Here is a 13,413-nt window from a genome sequence, read left to right as displayed (position 1 = left end):
AAAATCTTACACATACAAAACCTCCCAGTGGTCATTGTTTGGAGAAATTAAACATGCAAACCAAACTTAAGTTCAGACCTCAGGAGGTTAAAGTTCACAAATGGCCTTAATGTTAAGAAAGTCTTTCTGACACTACATCTCACTGTGAACCTAAGGTCTATATTTCTGGGAGGTAATTCAGACAGTATCTCATGTTCAGTACTTAAGCATCACTCCTGACTCTACGCTTTCCTTTAAACATCAAGGGAGAAAAGTAATGCAAGTAAATAAATATAATACAGCTAATTTTCAATATATAAGAAACTGTCTAACAACATCATCCCAACCTCACACACTGCATGACAAGCTGGACTCAAGTGAACAGCTCAACACTGAAACCAGTTCATTCTATTCATAAACGAGCCTTTAAAGCCTAAGACAGAAAACACAAATTATACCATCATTGCAACATCCTTGAAAAGTAAAGCTTAGTTATTCGGGATAATATGCTAAAATACGCTGATGCTTGTCTGCTCTTTAAGACTTTGAATGGCAAAGCTCCTGAAGCGGCTGTTCAGTCCCTCACAGGTCGACTCCCTTCGGTCGATCATGTTTCTCTCTGAGAGCCTCTAAGTTATGGAGAAAGATTTAGAAGAAACATTTAGCCGTGATGCTAAGGACCGGCTCTTAACAGGTCAGACGTGTGAACACTTTTAAGTTGTATTATGCTAACTCGTTGTTGTTTTTATATTTATTTTATGTATCCTTCTAGTATGTGTGATTTATTGATCATAATGATGAACATCTGGTCATCATGTGGTTCTTACACATCCTGTCGGCTAACACTGACACGTATACAGAAATGTGAATTAATGTGCACTGTCCTTTTCACATAAATACATTAATCAAATGAAAATGAAGTTGAGTTTTTACATTTGGGTGCAATTTATCTTCCTGGATTTTATTAAATACTTAACGTGGGCAATAAAACTTCCACTATAAGACGAACAGCTGCGTCTCTGAGGAAACACGGTAGATTTTAAGATAATCTATGTAAAAAGATTGAGACTGACTGGTTGCTCTGCAGGAGAAGATGTCTGGACTGATTTGTGGTGGTGAACCGGTGTTTTCTTCCAGCTGATCGACCTCTGTCTTCACTTAAAGCAGCCTCTATGAGGGTTGAAGTGGGACCGTGTCAATGATGGACGTGTTGTTTTTAGTTTGGCTCCGGTTCCTTCTTATGTAAAGTCTGTTTGGATTGGCAAAGTGAAAGTGGGTCACTTCCTTTACTCACAACATAAAATAATAAAATGCCCACGATGATACTAACAATAACAAAAGGAGTTCACTGTAAAGGAGGAGCCATCTTTTCTGCCGTATCCGGGAATAAGATAAGTAAATATAACGCATGCCTGGACATGAGCAGGAAACACAAACTCCAGATCAGACGTCTTCGTTTCAGTCAGCGCTTCTTCATCAGCTTCACAGGAACAGCTGAAGAACCAACAGCTTTCGTACATTTTGCTGTATGAGCTAGTGAACTGTGTTTTGGAGGAGTCTGAAACCCCGTTAATAAACTTTATCGAGAAATCAAAGTCAAATTAAACTCTGTTCAATGGGTCAAAGTCAGGACCGGTGGAAAAATCAAAGAATGAGCTCAGAGGTCGATGAGCTGCAGAAACCCAGAGACCCAGTAACCCGACAACCTCTAAAACACTATACACTAAAACACACAACAATATATATAATACACATACCTGACTGCATTCAAAGGCATTCTTCACCTTCGCTTTAAATTTAGATTTTAAATTTAGATTTTAAATTTGTGGTTTCTGTTTGTCTGGGAAGTTTATTATGATTATTATTAGTAGTAGATTTAGATTTATTATGCTGACATGATTATTTTTATTAATATTTTTCTACATTTTTTATTGTTATTATTACATTGACAGGATGTGAAGCTATATTATTGATATATTTTTGTTCATTTATGTTCATTCCTGTATGATTTTGTCATATATATATATTTTTTTGCTTTTTATGTGTTTGAAACAAACTAAACTGAAGTCTTGGACAGATTTTTATAATTATAATTATCATTGCTATTATGACTTAAACTGTTCACTGGGACAAAAACCTTTAATGTGTGTGAGTTGGTAAAGTTCATGGATTGTTAACATTGGTCGAACTCCAGCAGCGGTGACATAACTATGACAACCTGTTTCATCACATTTTCATTTTTATTTATTCCGCACGAGCACGAGTTTTAATTGTGATTCATTTCATACTTCATGAGCTAGTACTAAACTATTTTATTTTTTATTGCAGAAGGTGTTTTTTTTAGGATGAACACTGGTGTTACATAAAGAGACTCGGGGTCAGTATCGACTTCTGAGTTTAAACAGCAAACATAAAACTTTAATCACCTTTAGCCCGACTGACTCTGACTCCACCAGCCTCCATGGTTTTTATTTCACGTTTTATATTGTGTGTACAAATATACGTTGCAGTAAAGTCTTTTCTGAGTCTGATTCTCCACCAACCGCCAACACTGAGGCTGAAAGGAAGAACGTTTAAACACTCCTGTTACTGTGTCGTGTAACGAACCACATACCTGATCCTCAGCCACTGTGGCTTATTTCTCAATCCATTTGACTCAGGTGATTGAAAGCAGGCAGGCAGGGCAGGTAGTCACAGCGAAGATTTGTCAACATGTGTGATGATTCAGTTCGACAGTTTACTGTCAAGCGACGTGACGGACGTGTGGAGTCACATCCATCCCTTCCTGTAAATGAAACTCTGTTGCGTCAGGGTCTGATGTGGTCACTCACGATGGTGGCACGACCTAGTTTCACTTCATTCTGGCAAAACGAATGTCCCACGATCTTCCATTTCAAATCCATAATCTTAGTTTGATGGTGGGAATTAAAAATGGCCGAACTGATCTTGATTACATTTTTTTTTACGACTTTGTGCAGTTTAGATCTTTACTGACCTGAATTCTGTGAGCAGCGTGTTGAAATGTTGCCGTCTCCCTATTGAGGCGTCTGAAATGACCAAACCACAAAAGAACCGTAAGCCGTTCAAAACACCATGACTCAACAAACCCAGGCTTTATTACGCTAAATACTGGATAATGTGCCGATACTGTGGAGCTAAGAAACAACTCTTATTGTGTTCAAGGCCCAAAACAATCAACTTCTCTGCTGCATTCAGAAAATGCTCTGACCCAGAGTGAGACGACACCCAACCCGAGCAGTGGATGGAAAATATAATAGAATACGAGCAGGATGGTTCTGGGTTCAAATCCATCAGCTGACTGGGGCCTTTGTGTTTGGCATTCTCTAAAGAATTAAGAGCAAAGTGAAGAGGAAAAAACGTTTAACTGTCTGGATGGAAGTGAACAGACTGTGGCAGGCGGGGTCCACCCTGGACAGGTCTCCAGTCTATCTCAGGGCTAACACAGAGACAAACAACCATTCACACTCACACCTAGGGTCAATTTAGAGTCACCAATCAGCCTAACGAGCATGTCTTTGGAGGGTGGGAGGAAACCGGAGTACCTGGAGAAAACCCACATAGACACAAGGAGAACATGCAAACTCCTCATATTAGTATAAATGTAAATATGTATGAATATATGAATAAGTATCAGTAAATTATATGTAGTATTGTCCAGTATAGATACAGGTTATTTACTGATCAGATAATGTTTTAGATACAGGGAGAAAAACTTTGTTGTCGTTTCCATGGAGACGATGCAGGGGGTCATGTGACCAGTTCATCTGAATCCATCTTCCTTAAAGTGACGAGAGTTCAAGAGAATTATGAGATATGACCAGACGAGACTTTATCAGAGTAACAGCACATTTCAGTGGAAACAAAAAGAAACTGGACTTTATCAGGGTTACAGAAATATCACTTTTACTTTGGGAAAAACTGTGACGGAAACACAGCTAGTGACTAAACATTCCCACACCAGGATTATATCATCAGCCCCCTGGGACACATTCATGTCGTCCATGTACTGGAGATAAAACCCTCTGGTTCTGAGCGCTGAACTTTAAACGGCACCACAACCAGAACTAAACTTTATTTACTGAAGATTCTGGACAGACAGTGTGATATACAGACCTACACCCTAAAAATAGGACCCCCCCCCCCCCCCTACAGGCCTACACCTCCGCCCACCCCTCCAAAAAAAAAAAAAAAGATTTAAAAAGAACAAAAAATAGACAAATAAAACAAGGGAAAAAGCACATGAAATAGACTTAACAATAATTATAAAAAATACTAATTTCACCTCATGAATCCAGTGAGAATGTGACGGGGGAGTTTCCAGTTGAGGAGACGAGTGAACAGGGAGGTAAATACTAAGAACTGCTTCAAATGTTTAGGTCACACGTGCAGATGGACTATTCAGAGCGACAGCGTAACCGTTTGCCCCAGTTAATGCATCAATAATAAATACACAATCACAATCAGCGCAGTTTGATATTGAATACTGTGTCTTTTATAGTTGTTTATTGTGAGTGTGCAGCAATAAACCTTCACCAGGTCTCGTGTTTAGAGTGCGGAGGAGGCACGGTTGAGGTGTTAATCTCTTTGCATTGTGTTTGCAGCACGATTTATGGTCCGATATAAAAAAAAAAATCTGATCCTTCTCACGTTCAAATCATAAAACTGAGGAGCTGTTTGCAGGAAGATGGAGCTTCGAGATAAATTTAAACTGCTCATTTCCTCAGCTCCTCCTCCACCGACACCAACACCTCTGTGGCTCCTCCCCCCGGGGACCGTCAACTAAATCTTCCTTCTCCTCGGATGAACCTCCTCAGCCTCCGCTCCGCTAACCAGAGGGTGAAAATAAACCAGATCATTGACAGGCTGCCTGCACAGGACGAAACTAAGACATCAACCGTGGACAAACATAGAAACGTGTGCACGTGAGGGTTTAATTTGAGTTTGCACGACCACGCGGCTGGTTTGATGCTGAACCGATGTAAATAGCTTCTATCGAATAAAAGCTACAGTGAGAACTGGAAGGCGAACTATTCAGAAACTTTCAAATGTTGCTTCATCAAACAAAAATGGGAGAAGGAGTCAGAAACACAAATATCAGACGAGGCCTGGATGGAAATATGTGAGACGTAAACCAGCAAACTCAAGATCACTGAGAATAGAACGAGAGTTTTTATAACTCCTAAAATGACAGAACTGCAGACACAGAAACGAGGCTTCAGCTGGAGACAATGTGGAACCTTTGTGGCTCGTAACCATTTCCATGTCCTGTGGGCTTGTCCATAAATCCAGCTATATTAGAGAGTAGTGGCATCTGAGATTAACAGCACATTGGGGGTGGAGCTAGATTTCTGTTCAATTCAATTCAGTTTTATTTATATAGCGCCAATAACAATATGCATTGTGTGAAGAGGCTTCACAAAAACCGGCCTGAAACCTCCAGAGCAGCCTGAGGGCGACGGTGGCAGGAAAAACCCTTTAACAGGAAGAAACCTTGAGCAGTGAAATCAAATGAGGCTCATGCATCCTTTCTGCCAATTAATCTGAGAACTGATCTCACAAACAACCACAGCAACACACATTCTGGTTGTTTCTGCGGCAGATGCGAGGAAGAGAAAGAAGAAGAAGAAAAAGAAAGAAGGAGAAGGAGAAGCCGCTCTGTGCAGCTCTCCTGAGGCAGAACTGAGGGCGACGTTGCAGAAAAACTTTACGAGGAAGAAAACCTTGAGCAGTGAAATCAAAAGAGGCTATCATGCATCCCTTTCTGCTAATCCTGAGACTCGCCAAAAACAACCACAGCAACACCACTCTGTTGTTTCTGCTGCAGATGAGGAAGAGAATGAAGCAAGAAAAAGAAAAGTAGAAGAAAGCCAGCTTGTGAGCAGGATTTCTAAATGCTTGGGGAGTTTCAGAATGACTCGACAGATTCTCAGAGTTTTCGTTGGGTGGAGGAAAAACCAAACTTGGCAGCGAGTCAGAGCTGTTATACAAGCAGCTATTTCAGCTTCGTCACTGCTTCCTGAGCTCAGCGCGGAGAGAGGAAAACCTGCAGCAGCTCCACATTTACAGCTTATAAAACAGATTAGTCACTGCACATATTTCCAGAAGAGTACGCAACAAAGCACGGTTCGGTTTCACACTCTTGTCCAGTCTATGACCAGTAAGCCTTCATTGTGCGTCTGCTTTGCGTACGTGTTAGCAGCGTCTCCATCGGGGTGCAGGAGCAGTCTGTGGAACACGAACACTACAGTCCAGTTACTTAAGATTCTCATGCTGCGAGGATCTGGACTCATCCGTACAGAGGAGACTGAAACCGGCAAAGCTTTGTCACTGCGAGGCGGGGGCTGCACCACAACGCCTCCGAGCTGCTAACATGTTGGAATCTGCTCTAGCATTTACGCTTGTTTACTGTGTTCTGCAGAAGGTGTGCATTTGAGTTTATTGTGATGGAGTCATTTTTCATGTTGTAAAGTTCAGTGTGGTTGATAGTAAATATGAAGCACGCTGCATTGTTCCATTTTCTTGTAGAAGAGTTTTGACAAGTCACTTAAACCCTAATAAGTAATGATTTACCAAAGTGACGCCTGCAGCGGCTTTTTTTTAAAAAAGAAAAGAAAAGAAAGAAAGAAAAGACCTGTAAAAACCTGTCGTACAGCATCAAAGTCTGGCCGGGCTCATCATTCATGCTCATTATGAAGCTCTGCTGATGACCTCTCGTCTCTTGCTTTGCTTTCATCCAAATTCACCGATCGACGCCAGAAAATGTGCGTCCTGACACTGGGCCAGGTCGGCCTGTTCACAGGCGGCATGTCAGTGCATCTCACGCCAGGAGAAAGTCATCTGACCCACTTCCCCCCACTCATGTAAACAACATCAAGCATGGGCCAGTTATGCAGCAGTAAACACAAGATGCTCAGCAGCCGCGTCCAAACTCTGAGGAAGCGGGTGATTAAAAAAAGAGCAGGAGAAAGTCCCATCACCATCACTAACGGTCCGTTAGTGACATGGGAGTGACAATAAAGACCATTTAAAAGCATCAGAAAAGCTCAAAACAAGTCAAATGAGTTTCTAAGAGGAATGAGTTTGGATCATGTCATATGATGAAAGATCCACGTATAACAGAGGAGATTTAAGTTGGATCATGATGTTTACAGTTGCTAAATGTACTGTGACTGTGTTGGGGTCCAGGTAGAGATATGATGTTGTACCATGAGAATGAGGACTGTCTGGAGTCTGGAGATGTCTGATGGTTGTTGGGTGAAGCCAGATGCTTCTGGTTTGTCCAGAATGTTTCCTTTCACTGTGTGTAGAAGCTGCTTTGGAATTGTGTTGAGTCCAGTTTAGTCTGCAGATGTCGGTGGAGGACGTCTTTAGTTTGTGTATTTTCTGAGTCGTTGTTGCTGCAGCTTCTTCGATCCATGTACTACACAAGACGTAGGTGGTTTTGGAGCCAGTTGTTGAGGTGCATGGTGTGGAAAATCAACCAAATGCATGTGTACGTGCTGTATATAGATGGCAGCCTATTGGATTTCTGAGTTCCTCCACTGTGCACAAAGCGTGTTATGGACGGTTAAAGTTTTATACTGTTTGTTATTTGTCTAAAAAGCCTCTAGCACAGTCAATTCATGTTGAACGGCCTCGACATCAAGCATCTTTACGGTACGTTCGCTGCAACCATTGTTCCTCTCATTGTTCTTGGAATAAGGAACTCTAGTGACGTAACAACAAACTGTAACAAAACTCTTAAAGCTCAGGCTTCTTTCTCAGAAATAACAAAAAAACCCTGAGTATATCTCAACAAGGTTTCCTTTGATTCTTAGATCAATGGAGGCCTGCACACGTCAGCTTAGTACTGATAACGCCTAAATACGAGTCCCGAGGTCTCCACCGATGAGGACACAGAAAAAAGAGTTGTTGTTTTTTTTTTTGTTTTTTTTTACCAGCATGGTCCAATTAAACCTTATAATACGTTACAAAGCTGCTCACGTCTTTTGAGTCACTTAATTCAGCCCAAAGCTGTCAAAAAGAAACCTCAATGTTTATCATCATCAGTATTATTCATTCATATCCATGTGAGCTCTGGATCAAATGTTCATTTTTTGGGCCCCATAGACCCTTTTTATCTTTGAATCCACCACTCGTTTCCAAATTTGAGTGAAATTTGACCCATAACTCCACAGATGTCACCTTCTTTTTTAAAGAAAAACCCTGATCCTAATTGTTTAGTTGTGTTAAAGCTGTTCTATCACAAAGCCTCGTCCCCATAAACAACAAGTTAAAATGCACTTTTTGCACATTTTAACTAGCAGACGGGTCAAATTTGACCCTAACACAATATAATGCTCTCTCCCATCTCCCCCGTTAGTTATTTTGCAGGAGTTGATTTCTGCTAATTGGCTGATTGAACCCCAGGTTGTCCGATCACAAGCTGAAGGGTTTATTCTGATGACCGTCCTCCAGCCTCGTTAGATGCTGATGTGAGGACCTGCTCTGCTGTGGTGTTTTGTGTGATGTTTTCTTCATTAGTCAGGTCTTTTGTTGTATTTCTTTTATTTATTTGCTCCCGTCCTCCCCCGCAGTGAATGTGTGAAGCTGCTTTTGGGTGCTGAAATATATCGTGACTAAACTTCACATCCATACGGGACCAAAACTAAAGATGTTAAAGGGCTCACCTGAGTTCATCCATGTCACAGCGTGTTCTGATCAGATGACAATAAAACCAACATCAGAAAATACCATCTGCAGAGAATCTGATCTAAATAACCCTCCAGTCGCCCTGTGCTTGGTGTCCACTTACAGGTCAGTCAGCACCGATCAAACAGAGACTTGGTGTTCCTCCACTAGGACTCCGTGTTCATCTCGTGTGTTTATTTTTTATCTTCAGCGACAAGGACGACCTTCAGTAAGAGGACAGATGAGAGCACTCAGCGGAGAACAATGGATTCAGTTCAGAAACATATTTAATGATGAGATACTGACTCCGAATAAATGTTTCTAAAAGTTGGAGGACAATGGAAAGATGCACAAAGAATCCCTGATGTGAATTCCTGGCTAGGGATGGGCACCATGACGGCACCAGTGGTAGTGAGTCTTTACTTAGCTTAGCCTCCTTAGCTCTGTTGCTGTGACGACGCTACATTTTAACCTGAATGGATGGAAGTGAACCTTCAACATGTCTAAGACCAAACGTTTGTCTAAAGTTTGTCTGGACTTCGCATTAGCATAGCATTTTATCAAAAGACCAGAGATGTAGCGTCTCTGATGCCTGACAGACCCCACACCACTGGTTTAGTATTATTATTATTATTATTATTATTATTATTAGTATTATTATTATACTGATTAATTTATTTCTTAGTCTTAGTTGTATCTATATTATTTATTGTTCAACTTTCACGTCACAAACTGACTTAAAAATACGTTATTTGGATAAAGTTTGTATGTTTAAATTTTTTAATTCCCGGCACCGTTTTAAAAGATAAAACCTGACCCTGAACTCAACCCTGCACACAGCTTTTTTTAGTCGCAGAAGTGACACATTCTTCCATACATGTTTCCGTTCTTGCATCTTCCAGCGAAGCATGAAAGGATCATTTTCATGTAAGTGCACCAGTCAGCCTCTGACTGAGAAGGAGCTGTTCTCAGCAGCAATGTGTCGGTCATTTTTTTGGACGTGCTTCTGTGCAGGCATCATTTTAAAGTCGCATCTGTCACCTTCACCCGACCCCGCGGTGTCACTTCAGAGAAACACAACATCACAACTTCCTCTATATATATCCTTTCGTTTCATGTCACTACTTCTACTTTTCTGGGGAAACCTATGAGCTCATTTAGAAACTTTTTCCCCCCTGATAACATAGAAAACAGATGAAGTTTTACTAACTGTAACACGTACAGCATGCATCATCACTTTGAGTTCTAATTTATTTTGGAGACAAAGCTCCCATCCTCAGAGGAGTAAAGACCGGGGTCATTACTGGGGAGATAACTAGTTTAACTAGAGCACATCACCAGGCTGAGTGGATTCATGAGGTCTGCTCCTATTCAAACATCCTCCTCTTCAGCTTGAAATCTTTACTTCCTGCTACAAATGTGATCAGATGTTTTTTAGTATGTTGAGTATGTACGATTAAGTCTCCTGTTGCCCAAACACTTTGATATCTCTGCATCATCAGTGAACTCCTCAGCTTCTCTATGGACACAGACCAAAACAAAAGTCGTGTAACGAGGTGCACTTCAGGTCAAAACCTCCTGGTCTGTTTTCACCCTCAGGTCTTTCACACTTTATTTTGTTTCTCTGTTTTTTTTTTTTCTTTCTAAAATTATGCAACAAGCCTTCAATCAAGTTCACGCGTGTTCAGCAGCTGTTTCTTTGTTGTGTTTTCGTCTGGCCCTCCACCAACACAAAGACTACTCTGTAATTACTAAATCAATAAAAACACAGAGTGTGTACGTGCTCGTGTGATGTTGCGCTGACCTTCCGTTGCCGCCGCCCATTTCTCCATTGCCGGTTTTTAACGTTGCAACACTCACACTTGTGCAATTTATGTTTTATTGCTGTGGCGCAGATAAGCAGGACACGGCTTGAAAAACGTCAGGTGACACGGAGTGAAAACGTTGGCAGCGTCGCAGCGTTACCACACACCAGCTGAGAGGCTTCACACACGGCTGATGCAGCTTCTTTGTGCCAGCGTTAATTCCCTTTATTAGTAGTACACAAACGCATCTATTTTTACATTTAATAGGATGTTATTTGACGCAGCTGCAGCAAAAAAAAGCTGAGATATTTGTCTTTCCTTGGACAATTTAAAATGGAAACATTGCAGGAAACGTTTGCACGGTTTGAGACTCTTCATCGTCACTAGTTAAGTGACTGTGACTGACAGGAGCTCACTTTCTCTCTCTTTCTGGAGAGTCTGTCTGGATGTGATTGAAAAAAGTTGTTGTGAAGACTTGTCTGTGTCTTTAGGAGATAAACTGGATTTAGGTCAGTTTAATAAGGAAGATGCAAAATGCACAGAAGCTCCTTCAGAAATGCAACGTCTTTTAAATGTTTCATTATTAAGAGACGACAAAACAATAAAGAAACAAAAGAGCGTGTGGTTAACTCTAATTTTCTCTTTTTGTTTTGCTGCTAGTATCTTCTGACTTATACTAAATCATATGCTATATTCTGTGCTCATGAAAAAAAGGGAAAACCTGCACATGATGCTACAGACGTGGCAGCGTTTGTGACTGAGTGTGAAGTCACTCTCAAACATGAAGGATGCTTTGTATTCCTCTAGTGATACCGATCCTCTGAGACGAGGGTGAGGTGAATAATCCGTGGGAATACGACTACCTGAGGATGACTGTGCATGTCTGTGTTGCACAATCATGGGCCGACTCCCTGGCAGGCTGAGTGGCAGGCTCAGTCCTGTCCTGTCTACAACTGGCTATGATCTTGATATTGTGTGAGTCACAGTTATTCTGCATTTTGATGCTGAATCTCCTCTGTGATGTGTATTTCTGGTATGTCCCCGGATATTACATGCATTTACATGCGGAGGAGGACGAGGGTTTGGTTACAGAGAAGTAGGAAGTTTCTGTAAATTTGACAGGAGGTGATTAATGCCACCTGCAAAAGGAGATAAAAATTAGATCTAAAATCATGGGTTTATTCCAACTTGGGTATGATATTAAGTTTGCTCCATGCTATATATATGAGAATACCAGGCTATGACGCAACTCTGTGGAAGTATGCAACCATAAAAGGTCTACAGAGCTACCAAACACAAATCAGACCTTCTTGTGTTTAAAATCCAAAAGAAGGAGAACGTGAAACTGGTCGAGGCTGTGAGACAAATACTCAAGGATTTATTGAGCACAAATAAAGTCGAGAAAAACAAGATTATCTGGGAAATCCTGTTCATCAGAGAATTGTTTGATTGCGTACTCTTCTTGGTTTGTCACAGCAGCGTTTTCTCTTCAGTCTCTGAAATGAACGACTCTTGACTCATGTCACAGAGCAATGACAAGTTTTGAAGCAATTTGCGTTGGTTGTCTTTGCAAACCTTTCCGCATTTAGCTAAAAGTTAGCAGCAGCTCCACAGCTTTGTCACAGTTTCAGGTGGAGCTGCCCAGCGTCCAGACCGGTCCTGACTAGGGATCAGTACAGTCTGGGTTTTGTCAGATACTGATGAGAAACTTCTGGAACAGTGGTGGTGCTTAAAGAGTGAAAAATGGAAACCAGTGTTGTGGGGTCTGTCTCATCAGATACGCTACATTCCTGCTCTTTTAATAAAATGCTATGCGTGGTCAGATGTTGAATCTAATTTCAGGCGTTTCCTCCTTGTTGCAGGTTGACCAGTCTGCATCTTTAGAGGGGAAGTCCAGACAAACTTCAGACAAACATTTGTCCTTGAAAAACTGATGTGAATAGAGCTAAGGAGGCTAAGCTAGTTGAAAACTAACTGGCACCAAATGAAGCACCAAGATCAGTCTGGTTACTACCGTTAGCATCAACACCGTTAGCATCAGCGCCATTAGCATTCCGGTACCCTCGTGTGTGCAGTATTGTCTTAAAACAAGAACCCATCAATCATTTATTTCTGTCTGGTAGCAGCATCATCACTGATGGGGTTTGGTTCCAGGTTTGCACTTGACACGCAACACACTGTGAGAAGTCTGTTTACAGACAACACTAGTTGTGTTTTTGTCACATCATCACATTTTAGGGGGCGTGATACACATTTACTGAGACTGAGGTGATGGATAAAGGTTTTATACCTTTTCAAAGTGGTTTTAAACACCTTAAAAAGAAAAAGAAACAAGTATCCATTGTGGTAGTTTTACTTACTCTAACGGCTAAATATTAAACTCTCCTGCAAAATTATTAAATTATTATCCTGCAAATGTTTCCCAGGTCAATCAAATCATTTAATATATGTTATATATGTCATGTGTGCACCAAGGAGTTGAATTATCTTGGACCTAAATTTCCTCTGTGCTGCTGTAGACGACTGGTCAGCAGTTACCAGAAACGTTGAGTTCATGTTGCTGCTGAACCAGGAGGTCACAGCAGATAGTTCACTGACTTTTACGACTCATTGATATGAATAAATGATTAACTTCCTTGAATAAATAAAAGCACACGCACAATATTTCTGTTTCATTAGCGAAAATCCACAGTTTTTAATCATTTTAATGCAAAAACAGAAAATTCTAAGCAACACAAAAACTTGGAAGTGGCACAGACATACAGCTCTGTTTTTTTTAGAGATGGTTGGATTCACTCACTTTCCTTTAACTCACTTTTATTCTAAGAATAAAATAAATGAACATAAATGAGTGCAGATTTCTGTTAATAAATAATAACATCATCAGCGTACATGGATATTTTTCGGACCTCTCCTTCTACTTCTGCGTCCTGTAGGT

Source organism: Mugil cephalus, chromosome 13, assembly GCF_022458985.1.
Source record: "Mugil cephalus isolate CIBA_MC_2020 chromosome 13, CIBA_Mcephalus_1.1, whole genome shotgun sequence".
NCBI classification, from domain to species: Eukaryota; Metazoa; Chordata; class Actinopteri; order Mugiliformes; family Mugilidae; genus Mugil; species Mugil cephalus.
Note: the sequence above shows the minus strand (reverse complement) of the source record.